The sequence below is a fragment of the Hyperoodon ampullatus genome (assembly GCF_949752795.1).
Source record: "Hyperoodon ampullatus genome assembly, chromosome: 3".
Classification (NCBI taxonomy): domain Eukaryota; kingdom Metazoa; phylum Chordata; class Mammalia; order Artiodactyla; family Ziphiidae; genus Hyperoodon; species Hyperoodon ampullatus.
Genome location: NC_136916.1, coordinates 39,961,675 through 39,979,468, shown reverse-complemented (window position 1 = coordinate 39,979,468; position 17,794 = coordinate 39,961,675). Strand labels below are relative to the sequence as shown.

The 17,794-nt window shown below is 44.0% G+C and overlaps 1 protein-coding gene across 7 annotated transcripts in view; it reads right to left on the bottom strand.

Moving 5' to 3' along the window:
* Window positions 1–17,794, bottom strand: part of NTRK3 (neurotrophic receptor tyrosine kinase 3) — a gene marked incomplete at both ends in the record, with an annotated part of 382,825 nt that overhangs the window by 151,616 nt on the left and 213,415 nt on the right. The window lies entirely within an intron of this gene.

Genomic DNA, 17,794 nt, shown 5'->3' with positions numbered 1-17,794 from the left:
TGAAGTAACTTGCCCTGGATTCTGCTATCAACCCTCCCCGGCCCACAGACAGGCAAGCCCAATGTGGGCTTGGATCTAACTCCGGCCAGCTTCCACAAGCGATAGCACTCAGGCTGCAATACTATTAGCCTACAGACAGCTGGGCTAGCTGACCCACTCTTGAAAGTTCCATATTTGCCCCAATGGCTTCAGAGATCACCATTTGCATCTTCACCAACCCTAACGCCACCATATTCTAACCCAAAGAAGAAAACCAGTAAATAAGGTGATTTGTGAACACAAGTTGAGAAAGATGATTAATGCTGCTGTCTTGGTAGAGAAATGATTCTGTTTGGTGGTGTGATTCTCCCACAAGTACAAATAAAACTCCTGTAAAGTGAATTAGCTGTGACTGTTTGTGGCTTTCTACAAGTGGCATTTTAAATGACTGCTTTGCAAGACACATGGTCCCAAGACAAAGCACCTGCTGTGGTTTGGTTTTGCAGCTTTTGAACAATATTTCCACTGCAGAAATCCACTTACATCTTACTGAAGTTTATGGGGAGAATATTTCCCATCAAATAGCAAGGTGAAGCGCCAATGAGGCAGAACTAAATGGAGGATGGGTAAATGCAAACTGAGGACCCTGAATTCCACTCCGTCAGCACAGACAGGCTTATTTCAATCCACGACAAATGTCTGACTGTGCTTGGAGACCATGTGAAAAAAGTAGCAGTAAGGGGTTGCCCAAATACTCGCAGGCATCACGTGCCTTGCAAAAAGAGGCCAGTCCTCGAAAATACCCTGTAAACTTTTCTGAAACACTTCACAGTGATTTCCAGTTAAACATGGAATGCTGAACACTGGTCTTTAGCCTGCTCACCCCAAATGCTATTAACATACAAAGGAATTAAAGAAATATTGGTGCACAAAGAGGAAGAGGGGAGACAAGAGGAAATGAGATATTTCAACAACGTTTTGGAAGATGAGAAACCAAAGGATGAAAAGCTCGCTTACAGAGAGGAAGAAGATAGGGAAGAAAGGACCACCAGGTCTGCGGCAGGGAATCATGACAGGAAGTCAGTTCTGCTGGGGAGACCCAGTACTTGAAGGGTCAGGGGACCAAGGAAGGCTGCAGTGAGGCTCGGGGCTGGAACAAGTCACCCCGGCCATCACCTCCCCCCACATCCATCAGAGTCTAGTGGTTTCATCCCAGAGAAATTGAACCTGAAACGTTCAGGGGAGGGCTGGGGTGAAGCACGAGGCAGAGCTCCTTCTTCTTGCTCCTAAAACAACAGAAACGGGACTTCCCTGGTTGTCCAGTGGTTAAGAATCCTCCTTCCAACACAGGGGACGTGGGATCGATCCCTAGTCAGGGAACTAAGATCCCACATGCTGTGGGGCAACTAAGCCCACGCACTCTAGAGCCCATGTGCCACAACTACTGAGCCCATGTGCTCTGGTGCCCGCTTGCCGCAACTAGAGAAGCCCACGTGGCACAAGGAAGAGCCTGAGCAATGCAACGAAAGATCCCGCATGCTGCAGTGAAGATCCCGCATGCCGCAACTAAGAGCTGACGCAGCCAAATAAATAAATAAATAAATATTTTAAAAATAATAAATAAAACAACAGAAACCAGGAACAACACTGCTTACCCAGCCACCTCACCCTTGGTCTTGCCTCAAATACCACCACCCCAGAGGAGATTAGAGAATGCTTCTCTGGAGAAACTAAATGCCTTAAAATGGACTTCTGGAGAGTGACATGTGAGGGTCTCCCAAGGAAGTCGAGCTTACATGGCAATCATGCCTTAGTGAAGCGGGACAGTTGACAAGCTCCACCGTGCACACAAAGCAGGATCTTATTAGCTTTCTAGTGTTCAGTTCCTAAATATGAAGAAACAGTCCAGGATCACCAGACACTTCAGCAAAGCTTCAGCATGAAAGAGGGGCACAAGACACACAATCAGGGACCTGCAGGAAGCAGAGGCAATTCAGGGAGCAGAAGACTTTTTAAAAAATATCTTCAGAAAGATAAATGAAGACAGTGCATCCAGAAAACAAGATGATACTTCAATATGACCAATTAGAAGGCAAGAAAGAATCCTTGAGAATTGTGATCATCAAAATTTGAAAGTCATAGAAGAATGGAAGATAAGTGAAGAAAATGTCCCAGAAAGTCAAACAAAAAGGAAAAAGGTGGTAAATAGGAAAGAAAAGATATGAAAATTAAAGACTCGATCTAGAGATCCAACATCTGATTAAAAGGAGAGAGAAAGAGAGAGACAGAGGGTGAGGGACAGAAAGAGAAAGATTGAAAGGCCAAAATAAAAAAAATATGGAAAAATTTGCCTAAAATATTATCTACGCAGTTCCCAGAACAATTAACACATACACGAGAGCATGCATGCATGCACATGCGTGCACGTGGGTGCGTACACACACACACACACACACACACATCAAGACACAAAGTTATGAAATGCCAGAACCATGAGGATAAAGAGAAGATGCTAAGAGCTTCCAGGAGGATGGGACAGGTCATATTTCAAAAGGAACAGGAATCAGAAAGACAGCCTAATTCTCCATAAAAACCTAATACTGTTACTGTAACTGAGCAAATTCCTTCAAAATTCTGATGGACAAATTTTCAACCTAGAATTCTATACCTAAAAATGTATCCACCCATAGTAAGGGCAAAAGGGACATATTTGCAGACATGTAAAATTTTACCTCACCCTTTCTTAGGAAGTGACGTGAAGTGGAAGGTTCAGCAAAACAAAGGGGCAAAAAAGGAAAGGGGAGCCAGGGATCCAGTTCCCAAAAGACCAAACAACAGAAGGCCCCCGACACACTGGCCCCTTCTGTTCTCAGCATTACAGGACATGGGTTGTTACAGCAACATGGAGGAAGGACACCAAATCAGGAGGAGTTTGGAGAAGACAGAACATTGGACATTCGAATCTGCTTTCATCAAGTCAATGGACAAAGCGAGTGAGCAACAAAATGGTCCCAAAGCTTGTGCTTTAAAACAGTGTCAGCTTTCTCGACATTATTTATTCTGGAATCTGAAAAGGGCTGGGGAAAGAGCCATGGGTAGAAGTGTCCTTCTATAGTCTCCCAAGCCATGGAGAGGATGGATGGGGAGGCCCACAAAGACCCAACAGAAATAAAAGAATAAAGCAGACTAAGGAGCCCTGGAGGACCCACTACTTAAAATGCAGATGGAGAAAGGGGAGCTGAAAAAGGAGAATGAGAAGAAATGGCCAGAGAAGGCTTGTTGTCTTAGAAGTCAAAGTAGGAGAACTTCTGGAAGCTGAAGAGTATCATATACAGAGGCCAAGTAAGATGAAGAATGAAATCAGGCCACTGCGTTTGACAATAAGAAGGTGGCTTTAATGAGAACAGTTTCCATAGAACAGTAGAGGAAAATATCATATTACAGTGGGTTGAAGAGCTAGAGAAATCACCATCACCATCATCATCATTTTTATCATTGAGTGCTTCCTATGTATCATGCTCTGGAAAGGTAACTTCTTTATCTTTATACCTTTATGTGCAACCAGCATCCACTCCAAGAATCAATTTCCCTTCCCAAGTCTGGCTGATTCTCCTGTCCCTTGCCTCAGGGGGAAACCCACAGATCTGTGGTCCCTCTGGGAAAGGAAGCATTTCTTCTCACCTGAATATCCACAGAAAAGAATTTATTAAGATACAAAGAAGGGACAAGTAATTCAGGGGACATCTCAGCTGTGTAGGGAGCTCTCTTCTATTTTCTGAGCCCTAAGGCAGGTCAGGAGGAGTCAAGCTTGCTGTTTTCTGAGCTCTCAACACACACACACGTCTAGTTATCTGTGATGGGCCTCTCTGCTGTCACTAATCCATTCCTAATTGCACATTTTGGTATGCAGCACTAATAAACAAAAAGAAGGAAACAGGTTTATAGCCCTTCTGGTAAGTTCAAGCTTTTGAGAGAGACCTGAGGGAAGACAGGTCTGCTCAGACACTCCCATCACATGATTCTCTTCCCAAATAGGTGCCTTTTTTTCCCTTCAGACCTATGGTGGGTTTTGTTCCCCCAATCATACCATAATAGAACCATTAGATAATTAGAGACAGCTTGATGGCCCCGACAGGTGTCCTGCCCAGCAGGATGGTCCAAACTGTCTTTCCAGAGTCTCTCTCTTTCCCTTCCTGCTCCTTCTATAGGAAAAAATAAGGGAGCAGAGCCAGGGATGGCTCGGATTTTCATAAGTGGTTGATTCAGTGTAGGGCTCAATTTCCCCCAGAAAGCAAAGGTCTCTCATGGTAACACAGGTGGAATTTCACTGCAGTAGAGTGAGCTCTGACTCAGGTGGGCAGGGCCCCCGTCGCAGGGAAGCTGGGGGTTGCAAGCCACCACAAGGCCTGCAGGGACATGGCATCCTCAGAAGCCTCTGGAGACTCAGGGTCCACAGTACAAAAGGGGAGGGGAGGAGGAAAGGAGTGCATTGCATACAATGAAAGAGGAAAGAGCAGCAGCCTCCCTGGTAAAGCATGACCACAGAAACACTCACTGCCTCTTTCAGATCCGAGGAAGAACCTCCTTAGAATCATCTCTCCAGTGTTTCTTACCCTTGTCACCTAAATCCCCTTCTGTTCCACGAACACCCTAACTTACAAAGCATTAACAATTCTCAGACATTTGGCCCCAAGAACACCCAGTCATTGACTCTACACTCTGGCATTTGCCCAGGCAATGTGTGGAAGTGGAAGTCTCCAATTTCCAAAGGAATGACTTGGAGTCCCAAGGATGTGGTTACCACGAAAGGGAAAGGGAGGAAAAATAAACCAACTTTTATTAAAAACTTACTATATACCAGAAATATTGCTGGGCATTTTGTTCTCATTTGATCCTCCAAAAAATACTTTTATCCCCATGCAATCAACTGGAAAACTCAAATAAGTTTGGTTTTTCAAAAATCACTCAGCCAGGGCTTCCCCAGTGGCGCAGTGGTTGAGAGTCCGCCTGCCGATGCAGGGGACACGGGTTTGTGCCCCGGTCCGGGAAGATCCCACATGCTGTGGAGCGGCTGGGCCCGTGAGCCACGGCCGCTGAGCCTGCGCATCCGGAGCCTGTGCTCCCCAACAGGAGAGGCCACAACAGTGAAAGGCCCAAAAATCACTCAGCCAGGAAGTGACGGAGCCTGTATCTGAACCTATGTTCATCTCCAAAGTTCTTCCTCTTCCCACCAAACTACCCTATTTCTCAATAGGATGGCTGACACCAGTATTTTTTATAAATAGCCAGAACTCGGTGTGAACACATGAGCCCATTAAAGAAGCCAAAACATCACATCTGAATCAAGTCACCTAGGAATAGATCACCAAATATTTTCCAGGCTGAACCAACCCATATAAGATAACTTTGGGCAGTCAAGGCCAATATTTATGGCTAGATTGTAAAATCCTGGAGCCAGAATCCATCCATTTCTATATTCCTTCATTTATCCTTGTACTTCTTTCCAAAGTGGGGCGTGGAGAGGTGGCAATCTCACCGAGCAATTCAGAAAACCCTTTTAGAAATTGTGGTCATCATGACTGCTGTTCACCAAGTATTTCCAGGCACCTGGTAGGAAGGCAGTTTTCTGCACTCCTTGAGGTGAGGCGGTGCCCTATCACTTTCTCTGGCTAATGAAAATGAGCAGAAGTGATCTGTATCGCTTCCCCATGGAAGCTTGAAGATCTAGTGTGTTGGTAACATATCACCTCACACCTGTTAGAATGGTTAGCATCAAAAAGGCAAGAAATAACACATGCTAGTGAGGACATGGAGAAAAGGGAACCCCTGTGCAGTGTTGTTCGGATTGTAAATGGTGCAACCACGGCAGGAAAAAAATATGGAGGTTCCTCAAAAAATTAAAAAATAGAACTACCATATATTCCAGCAATTCCATTTCAGAGAATACAGGAGTCCCCCCATTATCCACGGTTTTGCTTTCCGTAGTTTCAGTCACTGGTGGTCAACCGTGGTCTGAATAGTAAATGGAAAATTTCAGAAATGAATAATTCATAACTTTTAGGCTGTGCACCAATCTGAGTAGTGTGATGAAATCTCACACTGTCCCTCTCCATCCCACCCTGGACATAAATCACCTCTTGTCCAGCACATCCCACCCATTAGTCACTTAGTAGCCGCTGGGTTAAAAGATCGACTGTCATGGTATCACAGTGCTTGAGTCCAAGTAACCTTTCTTTTACTTAATAATGGGCCCTAATGCAAGAGTAGAAATGCTGGCAATTCAGATATGCCAAAGAGAAGCTGTAAAGTGCTTCCTTTAATTGAAAAGGTGAAAGTTCTCGACTTAGTAAAGAAAGAAAAAAATCATACACTGAGGTTGCTAAGATCTACAGTAAGAACCAATCTTCTATCGGTAAAACAGTGAAGAAGGAAAAAGAAATTCATGCTAGTTTTGCTGTTGCACCTCAAACTGCAAAAGTTACTACCACAGCGCATGGTAAATACTCAGTTAAGATGGAAAAGGCATTAAATTTGTATAATAAGAGACTTAGAGAGGGAGAAACCACACTCATATAACTTTTATTACAGTATATTATTATAATTGTTCTATTTTATTATCAATGTAGCAAATTTATAAGTTAAACTTTATCATAGGAATGGATGTATAGGAAAAAAACATAGTATACATAAGGTTTGGTACTTTCTTCAGTTTCAGGCATCCACTGGGGATCTTGGAATGTATCCCCCATGGATAAGGGGGGGACTACTGCATATCCATAGGCAATGAAAATACTATGTCAAAGAGATATCTGCACCCTCACGTACACAGTACCATTATTTACAATAGATCAGACATGGAAACAGCCTAAGTGTCCATTGATGAATGGATAAAGCTGTGGTATATATATACCAAATGGAATTGGTATATATCAACCAATTTGATATGTATATCAAATGGAATATTATTCAGCCACTAAAAGGAGGAAATCCTGCCATTTGCAACAACATTAATGGACCTTGAGGGAGTTATGCTAAGTGAAATAAATCAGAGAAAGACAAACACTGTAAGATCTCACTTATATGTGAAATCATAAAAAACAAACAAATAAAAACAAGTCCTGGGGATATAATGTATGTCATGGAGACTATAGTTAATAAAACTGTACCGTGTATTTGAAAGCTGCTAAGAGAGTACATCTTAAAAGTTCTCATGACAAGAAAAACAATGTGTAACTATGTGTGGTGATGGGTGTTATCATTTCACAATACACACAAATATTGAATCACTATGTTGTACACCTGAAACTAATATAATAATGTAATGTCATATGTCAATTACATCTCAACTTTTAAAAAATTAAAAGCGTGTGATCTGCCACATTTTCTTTTTCCTGCCTTGGCAATTGTGCAAGCATGAGGCAGAGTGCCAGGCAGTCCTGAGTGAGGCTGACATAGAGCTGGGGTCTCCAGCCAACACCTGGTACACATAAGTGAGAAATACAGCTTTGTTGTTTTAAATCACTGAGATTGGCAGGGGTGCTGTTTGCTATCAGCATAACCCAGTTCATGCTGACTAATTCAGGAATGAAGTCGTCTCATGTTTAACAATTTTACTTTAATCCTTTCCTCAGACAATGAGCATGCTTCACACCATCCTCAACAAATCTCTACAAAAGTGTCTTATGAAAAGGATGGGCTTATTGTCCTCCATGATGTGATTCATCTTAAACGCCTACTCCCAACGCTCTGTCCCAAAATTAAGCTCTAATCTAATCTAATACAGTTCCACTAAGAGCCAGATCATGGCCTCCTTTGTTGAAAAAAAACTCCACCCTACCTCACTCTGACTTGGGAAGTATAAGAAAACAACAAACCTGGATGGGTCTCATGGTTTTTTAATGTGTCAGAATGAAGCAAACAAGCCAACCTTTGGATTAAGAAAATGATTTTTTAAAAACTTCAACCTTTTCCTACTGATAAAAATCAAACATTGACGTGTCCCTGGTGGGTGAGAGCTTTGCATCAACAAATCTGAGAGCCGGAACTCATAAAACAAAATAAGTGAAAGCACAACAAACACAATTAAAAATCCAGCCATGCTCAGAGAGGGATTCCATTTACAGTCTCATAAAAAGGGCTTAGTCCTCAGAGGCAAACAAAAGAAAATCAGCTTCTTAATTTTTATTGGCAGAGGTGGGACAGAGGCCAAATGAACGTAGGCTGTGCCCAAGAGCATACCTGGGGACAAGTCACCAACTGTTCCTGGACCAGCTCCTGTGGTCCCTCCCCTCTCTGCCTCTTCCAGCTTTCTGACAGTCTTTGCCACTGTGATCTCTGGGGCTCGCCAGGTCCTGCAGGCTGCCCAACAAGGCGTGCCCTCCTCACTTTTGCACTCCTCTCCCTGAATCTTTTCCCAAAAGGTAAGCTTTATTCTCTGGCTCCAATTCCCTCCCAGCCTCTTACAGGAACCAAAGGCTTTGTTCATGCCTCGAAGCATTCATAGCTTGGAGGTATTGCTTGGAGACTGAAAATGATGCTACCGAACAACCAGCCAGAGAACACACATTTAAGGAAAGGGAAGGCAGGACTGGCTCTCTGAATACTTGATTTCCCTTATCTCGGTTAATCATCACAACAACCCTGGTGATAGATCCTGTTATCCCAGTAACACAGTGGAGGAAATTGAAGCTCAAGGTTTCATCATTTGCCCAAGGTCACACAGTTAATAAATGGTGGACAGACTCACGTCTATCTGACTTCAAAGTCTGGGCTCATTTCACTGCATCATGCTCCCTGACCCTCCAGCATTGTTTTTCTGATACTGGGACAAGTTATGATGGGTCAGTCACAGCTCCTTTCCATGCCCAGTCTTTATTCCCTTGAGACTCATTTGTAAGAGAACTGGCTTCATTGAGTGAGGCAGCTCATGACATTTCCAGGGAACTTTAGACCCACAACCCATGCACCAGGCTGTAGCTGGCAGAGGCAACCAGGAGTTCATAGACAGAGTGGCAGGCAGCAAGGGGCCTGAGAAGGTAGAAGTATGCAGCCTGGAGGGAAGGCAATTGTCATCAGCTTTCTCCAAACACTCTTTATGCAGATAGTATTTCAGAACATCCCAGGCACAAACAGGAAGTGAGTAGTCACCTTCCGATTGCGTGTATAAGCCAACTGGAGTACAGTACGCTGGTGTTTTTGTCCAAGGATTATACCTCAAATCTCAACTTTTCTAAATTCAGCATTAGCCACTGTACTAGTCAGTGTTACCCCAAAATAGAGGCATTTATTTCCTCTAAAGAATTATCCATAGATTTCCCCCATCGTCTTGGGGACTGTGTGTGAATGAAGGCATGCTGAGCATGCTATACTAGGTGTTGCCGTGTTGGATCACCGATGTCTCCATGTCCTTCACCCACTCACTCATGTCACTTTTTTCACTCCCCTAACTATATTGCATAATCTGATTTCAACACTAAGACCAAGAGAATGAGAGTCCAAATTCCTGCGGGCTAAGCCCAGATGCCTCTGACTTGACCTGGCTCACAAGTGGGAAACAATATCTAAAACCCCATCCGTTGACCTGTGGATGGTTTCAATGTGAGGTTCTTTAAATTAAAGTGAGGCATGGCTAGTTAGAAGAGGTAGAGACAAAACTCTTTTCAGGAGAAACTTGGGGCCTTACAGGCACTGGCTCACGGGGGGCTTCCCCACTAGAAAAGCTTCCCACAGTTGCCTGGTCCCGCCACACTGCTTTCTGGGCAATAGCTTATCCAAGGTATGTCAGGAGGAAACCCCTTGCCTGGTATTTCTAAGTACCTGTGGAGTGATGCCATGGCATAGTGCCACCTATAGAAAACCCTGCTTCCTTCTGCAGAGTGATGGCCTCATAGGCTCAAACAAAACACCGTAAAAATAGCTGATGTCTGCTGAGCACTTACTGACCAGCGGGCACTGTTCTTTCTCATTCAAGGCTCACAGTGGCTCAGGGAAGTGGGTCCTATAATTAGAGTCAGAGCGGTTGAGTAGTTTGCCCAAAGTCACACAGGTAGTAGGTGACAGCGTCGTGGTTGTAGCTGGCTGTTGGACTCCAGAGACCATAATCTCAATCACTCCCCTACCTACCTTATGGTACATAATTATACGGCCTCAAATCAGTGAGGTCTAGAATGAAAACACTTGAACTACAATGCCCCTAAATCAAAGACGCTGAAATGAGGCCTGAATTTAGATTGGAGAGAAACTGTGGAAGTCCAACAGCTTCTTCCAGATGAGTCTGAGATTGTAAACTCATTCCCAAGCCCTGAGTGTTCACACACAGCTCTCCCTGGGCTTGGTACAGAGCCCATCGCCTTACATCAGACAAAAAGACATTTCTCCCTTTGCTAGAAAATGCTCAGTGGAAAGGTCTGAGGCCTCCTAGGAGTCCCAAGTTAGTGAGGAAAATGAGAGTTACAGACCCTAGAGCTTTTTAGAATGGGGATCTTATGATTTGGTGCATTAAACCCCATAATCTAATAGCAGTGGAAACCCTCGGATCTGTGTGACATTTTACTGCTCCAAGGCACCTTCTTATCCATGGACTCAATTACCACAGCAACCCAATGGGATACTCAAGATAGAGACTACATTGCCCATTTTACAGATGAGGAAACTGAGGCTCAGAGCTGTTGAAATGACCTACCGCACATTCAGGGGAAAGCTGTGACTTCAACCCAGCTCTTCTGACTCCCCATCCAGTGTCCTTTGGAGCTCACAACAAACTTAATCCCTCTAGAAGTGTCAGGGGTGGCCATGGATCGCAATTCTCCATCTAGGGAGTAAGATCCAAAGTGGTGTCTCTGGGAGCTGCGAGGACTCCCCACCAGATGGATCTTTGTGGAAGATCGGAGATTTCATGAGTTTAGCTGTGAATCTCTTCTTCTAAAATTAGAAACTCATGAGACTGACTTAGAAACCACAGGGCCAACGCACGTGAAAGAGAAGCATAAGAAACCCAGACAAAAGGAGACCCTGCCTCACAAAAGGCAGTACAAGGTCAAAGTCAGCGCTGTGAGTGTCCAGCGAAACTATCCCAAAGAACACAGATTCTTGTGGTTGTCACTGGAAGAGACACAGGGCTGTCAAGACATGCCCAGGTTTCTCTGTGGTCTCCAGACAGGGACCCAGGGTTCTCTGTTGGTGCCCACAGAGGTCAGCAGTTCCTGACCTGCTGAGGGTTGTGCATGCCCTGAACCTTGCACCCTCTCACTGTGGGACCATATTCCCTGCCCTTGCAGAGATGCAAGGAGAGATGCAGGGAGAGATGCAAGGAGAGAGGCAGAGATGATAGGAAATTGCTGGTGCTCACCGGCCCTTCTGTGGCCTCTCACCTACTGCTTACTGGACCAGGGGTTGGCACCTGCCCACCTTGGTTGGCACATCTCCCAGGCCCACCTATCTGCAAGGCAGGAATTCCAAAAAGGCTGTACATCCGGGACTCAGGGTCCTATGATAGGAGCATTTCACCCTGCATCCTTGGCAAGGATATCTCCACGGACAAGTCACTGAGCCGTCCTTTGAAATTTTACTTTGGAACTTAGTTATGCCATTGACCGGTATGGCTCTTTCTTGAATTATGATGAGCTTACACCCCAATAAACCTATCGTAAGTTGAAAATATCATAAGTTGAAAATGCATTTAATACACCGAACATCATAGGTTAGCCTAGCCTACATTAAACAGGCTCAGAACATTTACATTAGCCTACAGTTGGGCAAAATTCTCTAACACAAAATCTATTTTATAATGAAGTGCTAAATATCTCATGTAATTTATTGACTATTTTACTGAAAGTGAAAAACAGAATGGCTGCATGGGTTCAGAATGGTTCCAAGTGTATCGGTTGTTTACCCTCCTGATCTCGTAGCTGCCTGGGAGCTGCAGCTCACTGCTGCTGCCCAGCATCATGAGAGAGTATCATACCGAATGTGGCTAGCCTGGGAAAAGATCAAAATTCAAAGTACGGTTTCTACTGAATGCACATTGCTTTTGCACCACGGTAAAATCGAAAAATCGTAAGTCGAAGGTAAAATCGAAAAATCGTAAGGTTGAACCTTTAAGTCAGGGATCATCTGTATTATGATTTTCATTAGAAACACTGTGTCCTTAGAAAACTATGAGGAAGTCATATCTCTGTTTGACCCCTACATTTGAACTGTCCTGTTGTTAGACTATCCTGGGGTCAACACTGACCCATTTCCTAGCTCATCCCAACTCAAGCTCCTTGGCTGGTCCTGAAGTCTCTAGATCATAAACTCCTAAACATCAAGAACTCTCTCCTGTATGTCCTTGAACTTCTTTGAGGTCCTAGTAAAATGCTTTTAATACAGCAGGCAGTTAGAAAATATGTGTTGTCTGCATGCTATCTCAGGCATCAGTAAGCACTGCCGCCCCGAGTGCATTTAGTTTCCTAGGGCTGCTGTAACAAAATACCAAAATCTGGGTGGCTTCAAACACCAGAAATGTATTCTTTGAGAGTTCTGGAGACCAGAAGTCCCTGAACATGACCATGCTCTCTCTTGAGACTCTAGGTAGAATCCATCCTTGCCCCTTCCTCACTCCTGTTGGTGGTTGGCAGTCCTTGGGCATTCTTTGGCTTGTCGATGGATCACTCCTCTGTCATCATGTGGCCTTCGTCTCTCTGTGTGTGTCTGTCTCCACGTTTCTTCTCCTCTTTTTATAAGGCCACCCTACTCCAGTATCACCTACTCTTAACACACATCGTAATCACATCTGCATAGGCTCTATTTCCGAAGAAGATCGCATTTGCAGGTACCAGTTAAGACTTCAATATATCTTTTTGCAGGACACAATTCAACTCACACCACCGAATCTCCCATCTGTTTCCCTCTCAGCTTGGGTCTGAATGGCAGGGGCGGGCATAAGGAATGAAAGGGCATTATAAGGATGGTGATAAAACCGGAGAAACCTCAGGCTCTGGGTTGAGTTGGGAACGCACGTCATGGGCATTTAACCTTCCAGGGGCAAGTTCCCAGGGATCCTAGCACTAAGCTAGTTCCAGAATCCTAACATTTGAATTCCTGATTCATGCCACACCTTCTGAATCAGGCCTTCCCACCCACATCCTTCCCAAATACTGCCTTCTGTGCCAGACTCTGAGCCATGCACTAGGGAGGGAAAAGAAGATGCCGCCTGGCCAAGAAGAGACTCCCAGGTCTACAACGGGGGCACACAATAGACCAGGGGACATGACACAGGTGATGAGGACCACATTACAGATGTGCCCAGGGCAGTGGGGTGGCACATAGGAGACCCTAAACCAGGGCAGGAGAGAAAGGAAGGCAGCCCAGAGGAAGATCCCCAGCCCTGCAAATGCTCTAGCTTTGAGGACCATCACCCTCATCCCCGCAAACAGTCAGTGCCTCACCCCAGAGGACTCCCCTTCCCTCCTGCCCTACAGACACTCTCTCCCCTAGTGCGGCGACCATCACCTCCGAGGCACCTTGAACCTCGGCCACTGCCTCTTCTCCCCACATGCCTGGGCAGCAGTTGAGCAAGGGCCTCGCGGCCCCTATTAATCTCTTGGCTCACTCATCCCTTTCACAAAGCCGTAAATATGATATAAGCATTTCATTCAAGCAGTGCTGCCACAGGAACTGGGGAAGGTGCAGAGGATCCATCGATTTCCAGCATGTGAAGGTATAAACACAACACCAAAATCAATCAAAATAACATCATATCGACTCTGTGATTGCCTCCCTTGTATGGCATGCTTTATATACTGTAGTATCTGTGCCCATTTACACACCTGCCCTCCAGCCCCCTGCAAGGGCTCCACTGGCCAGGCCAGCACTCAGAGTGCCACACTCTCTAAGAAGCCCCTTTAGTCACACAGGGCAAGATAATGATGTCACGTGCATGCTTCCCACCAGACCCTCATAAACATGCTGGAAATCCCATGCGTGCTCACACAGATGCACTCCTGAGCAAGAATACGTATGAACTCACACATAAAGCAACACTAGTTTATTGGTCATTAAACAGGTGTTTAAGGTCTACATTTCTTTACAATTTCACCCCTTCTCCATCTCACCAAAGTATGTCTGTGGGTAATGTATATACTGTACTAAAGTATAATATATCAAGGACATCAAACACTCAAACTGAATACCCCAAAACGGGGTGGTGAGGGAGATTCTAGTAGTAGTGAGTTAGACATTAATTTTTCTAAAGATGGACACATGAGCCAGATTGGTACAAAGGAAAAGGAATCCAAAGATCTAACCATCTAATCTGAAAACGCACATTCCTCTTCAACTTTGTGACTTCCTGCAATCACTTTTAAGGTGTTATTCTTTTTTTTTAAATAGATAAACAACAAGGATTTACTGTATAGCACAGGGAGCTATAGTTAATATCTTGTAATAACCTATAAAAGGAAAGAATCTGAAAAAAATACATGTGTTGTGTGTGTATAAATCTACCTATCTATCTACCTATCTATCTATAGATATAGATACAGATATAACTGAATCACTCTGCTGTATACCTGAACACAATATTGTAAACACAATATTGTAAATCAACTACACCTCAATAAAAAGAAGTCAAAAAAAAAGACACGGTTGACTAAACCTTAAGTTCACTAGTCAGATTCTCCCACCTCTGTGTGATTACCTGTCACATCCTATTGCAACAGAATTCTGAAAACAGAGATTTCCATATCCTAGTCCTAGCCAAAACTACTTCATTTTATTTTAATTTTTATTTTTTAACATCTTTATTGGAGTATAATTGCTTTACAATGGTTAGTTTCTGCTGTATAACAAAGTGTGTCAACTATACATATACATATATCCCCATATCTCCTCCCTCTTGTGTCTCCCTCTCACCCTCCCTATTCCACCCTAAGGCGTTATTCTTATACTGACTTCCAGATTAGGTAATATTATTAAACCTCCCAGTTCATAAAAACTTCTTATTTTCACGGTACCTCCTCATCAAAACCCTATTTCCTGGTGAATCCATTAACCTAAAGGAGGTTCAGGTAAGGAATTAAACCCTGTCAAAGGGACAGCATCTCCTCATTTAGCTCAGATATGCTTTGTTCTTAATTACTAAAAGGGGTACCACACATCCTGATTTTCCCAAGACTGTCCTTGTTTATACCTGTTGTTCCAGGATATTTATCAATAGTGCCTCCTTTGGTTTGGATGATAAATGATATAGTCTCCCTAATAAAAGTACCTTGGGCCTCCTGTGCATGGGAGTAGAGGTTGGAGAAAAGATGGTCATGGGTAGAATCAATTGCTGTTTCAGACTCCAGACACAAGGGGGCGATACCACAAGTGGAGCAGTGAACCACTCTAGTCAACTTGCTTCCCTCCTAACTTTTTAAATTCCCTTTGAAGCAGTCTTTGGAGGGACCTGGCATGTATCTTCAAACTGTCCTTCTTGGACAGTCAATAAATATCACTTGATGATAATGATGATGCAGCCATTGATTTTCCTTTCCCTCTTCTCCCTCTGTTCCCTCCTCCTTCCCCCCTTCCTCAGGGTACAGGTCAATCAATCTTAGGCCATCTTGATCTACTTGGAAAACTTAACTCCCATGAAGCTAAACCACTTGTCCTCTGGCTCCAGTCTCTTAGAGAAATTAGTGCCAATGGAAGTGTCAGTATCAATTTCATAATGTTATTGGATGAAGGCAAGGCTGGGCCAAGTCCCATATTCCTGGCGGGCTATCAAAGTGATGAGGATTATGGGTAAGGAGACAGACAGCTCTGACAGGAAAGGCAATGACTCAAGATCAATTAGACTGACAAGCCTATCTTTAAGCCATATCACTTAATGCTGACACTGTACGTTCCCCACAGAGATTTAGAATACTAGATGCAGTTTTCCCGGTGTCTCCAGGGGTAACTAGAGAGCCTGGAGGCTTGCAGAGCAGCCCTTGGCCCTACACCTGTCCCAAGAGAATCTGAGCAAATGATTCTAACGGAAGAGAAGGATTTTGCTCTCATGATGGGAAGAATGAATACCTGGTCCCCGTTTTCCTTTTTTATCTTTTTCCTGCCTTCTAAAGAAAATGTCAAGATAAAATGTAGCCTATGTATTTAAATTTAATTCCTTTGCAGAGTCAAGGGATGTCTTGGGATTATTAAAATGGAAATCAAGATCCTGTAAAAGTCAAATCATCCTAGCAGGAGAGGAGATTTGTCACGGAAGACAGGAGCAACAGTTGGAGGCCACAGGGTCCCAGGTTCTAATCCGGGTTCTTAGCCCAGCATTGCTGTGAATATAACAGTTTGCAATCAGGAACTGGTCACGTCATTTCTTTGGGGCTTCAAATGCCTCGCGTAAGGGCAACCATGACCTCCTGCTGCCCGGCAGCACTGTGAGGAAATAAAATGCCAAGAGTGCCAAGGGCAACAGAGGGATCAGAGATTCTTTAAGACCCAGCAAGTTGTGCAGAAATTGATTTTTTTTTTTTGTTTTTGTTTTTTTCTGTATTTGGTAGAAGATGCACAGAAGCAACCCTGGAGCCGACGATGCAGTGGATGGTGGGACTGAAGAGAGAGAAAAGCCAGTCTTGTCTTCTGCTAAGTGAACCATGTGCAAGGAGCATGGAAGTGATGCTCAAACTACTTTTCTAGTATGCCTAGACTATTTTAAATCCTCCAGCTTAACAGGTTACTTTCCCTAGTTCTCATGAGCTTATGTTCCCAGGACAAAAGGCATAATTTTGAGCTCCTGAGATTATAGCTATTTAAGCAGGTTTGCTTTATTATTTTTTTAATTGCTTAACCATATTTTTTTTTTTTTTTTTTTTTTTTTTTTTTTTGCGGTAGGCGGGCCTCTCACTGTTGTGGCCTCTCCCCTTGCGGAGCACAGGCTCCGGAGCACAGGCTCAGTGGCCATGGCTCACGGGCCCAGCCGCTCCGCGGCATGTGGGATCTTCCCAGACCGGGGCACGAACCCGTGTCCCCTGCATCGGCAGGCGGACTCTCAACCACTGCGCCACCAGGGAAGCCCTTAACCATATTTTTTGTTAGCATTCTATTAAAAACCCTACAGTGTTTCATAATGGAAGTTAAAGTTCACCTTAGTGTAACGTGTCCTTTTCAGAATATGTGTGTGTCAATGGGGTTAGCGAACACCAATATTAATTCGCTGATCTTGTCACTGACTTAAGTGGTGACGCAAAGCAAAATGACATATGGGAAAGACCAGTATGGAGCAAGCCTGAGCTGGATAATGTCAACCTTGGCCAGAAGGCTGCTGTCAATATTATCTGGAACTGCTGACTTCCCAAACACACTCAGAACATTGCCCTAATACACAAATGTGTGAATCCCAAGATGCCTTCAAGTAGAAGACCCTTTAAAGGCACAGTAGTGCAGCTAAGGGTCTTTTTAAGGTCATTAACCAGTTGGAAGAGGGGCTGGGGGCAGAGAAACTTGACATGTTAGAAGTTCCCGCTAATCAAAGATGGTTCAGAATCAATGATTCATCATCTCTGGAATGGCTGGAGAAAACTCTCGGAATATACTAGACAGTAAACAAGTTTTGTTAGGCACATACATGGGTTCATAGAGGGCCTGTATGTGGAATGTTTTTGATTTCAGACGTGATACATGTGTCTTTTCAAAGTTTCGCTAGGTAGATTGATTCATAGGTATTACATATATGTGTGTATATACATACACACATACACCATACACACGCACACACACCAATGAACTAGATGTTATCTATGGAGAATCTGCTGCACTCCAGGCACTGGACTATGCTTTCCTGTATTTTCTCATTTAA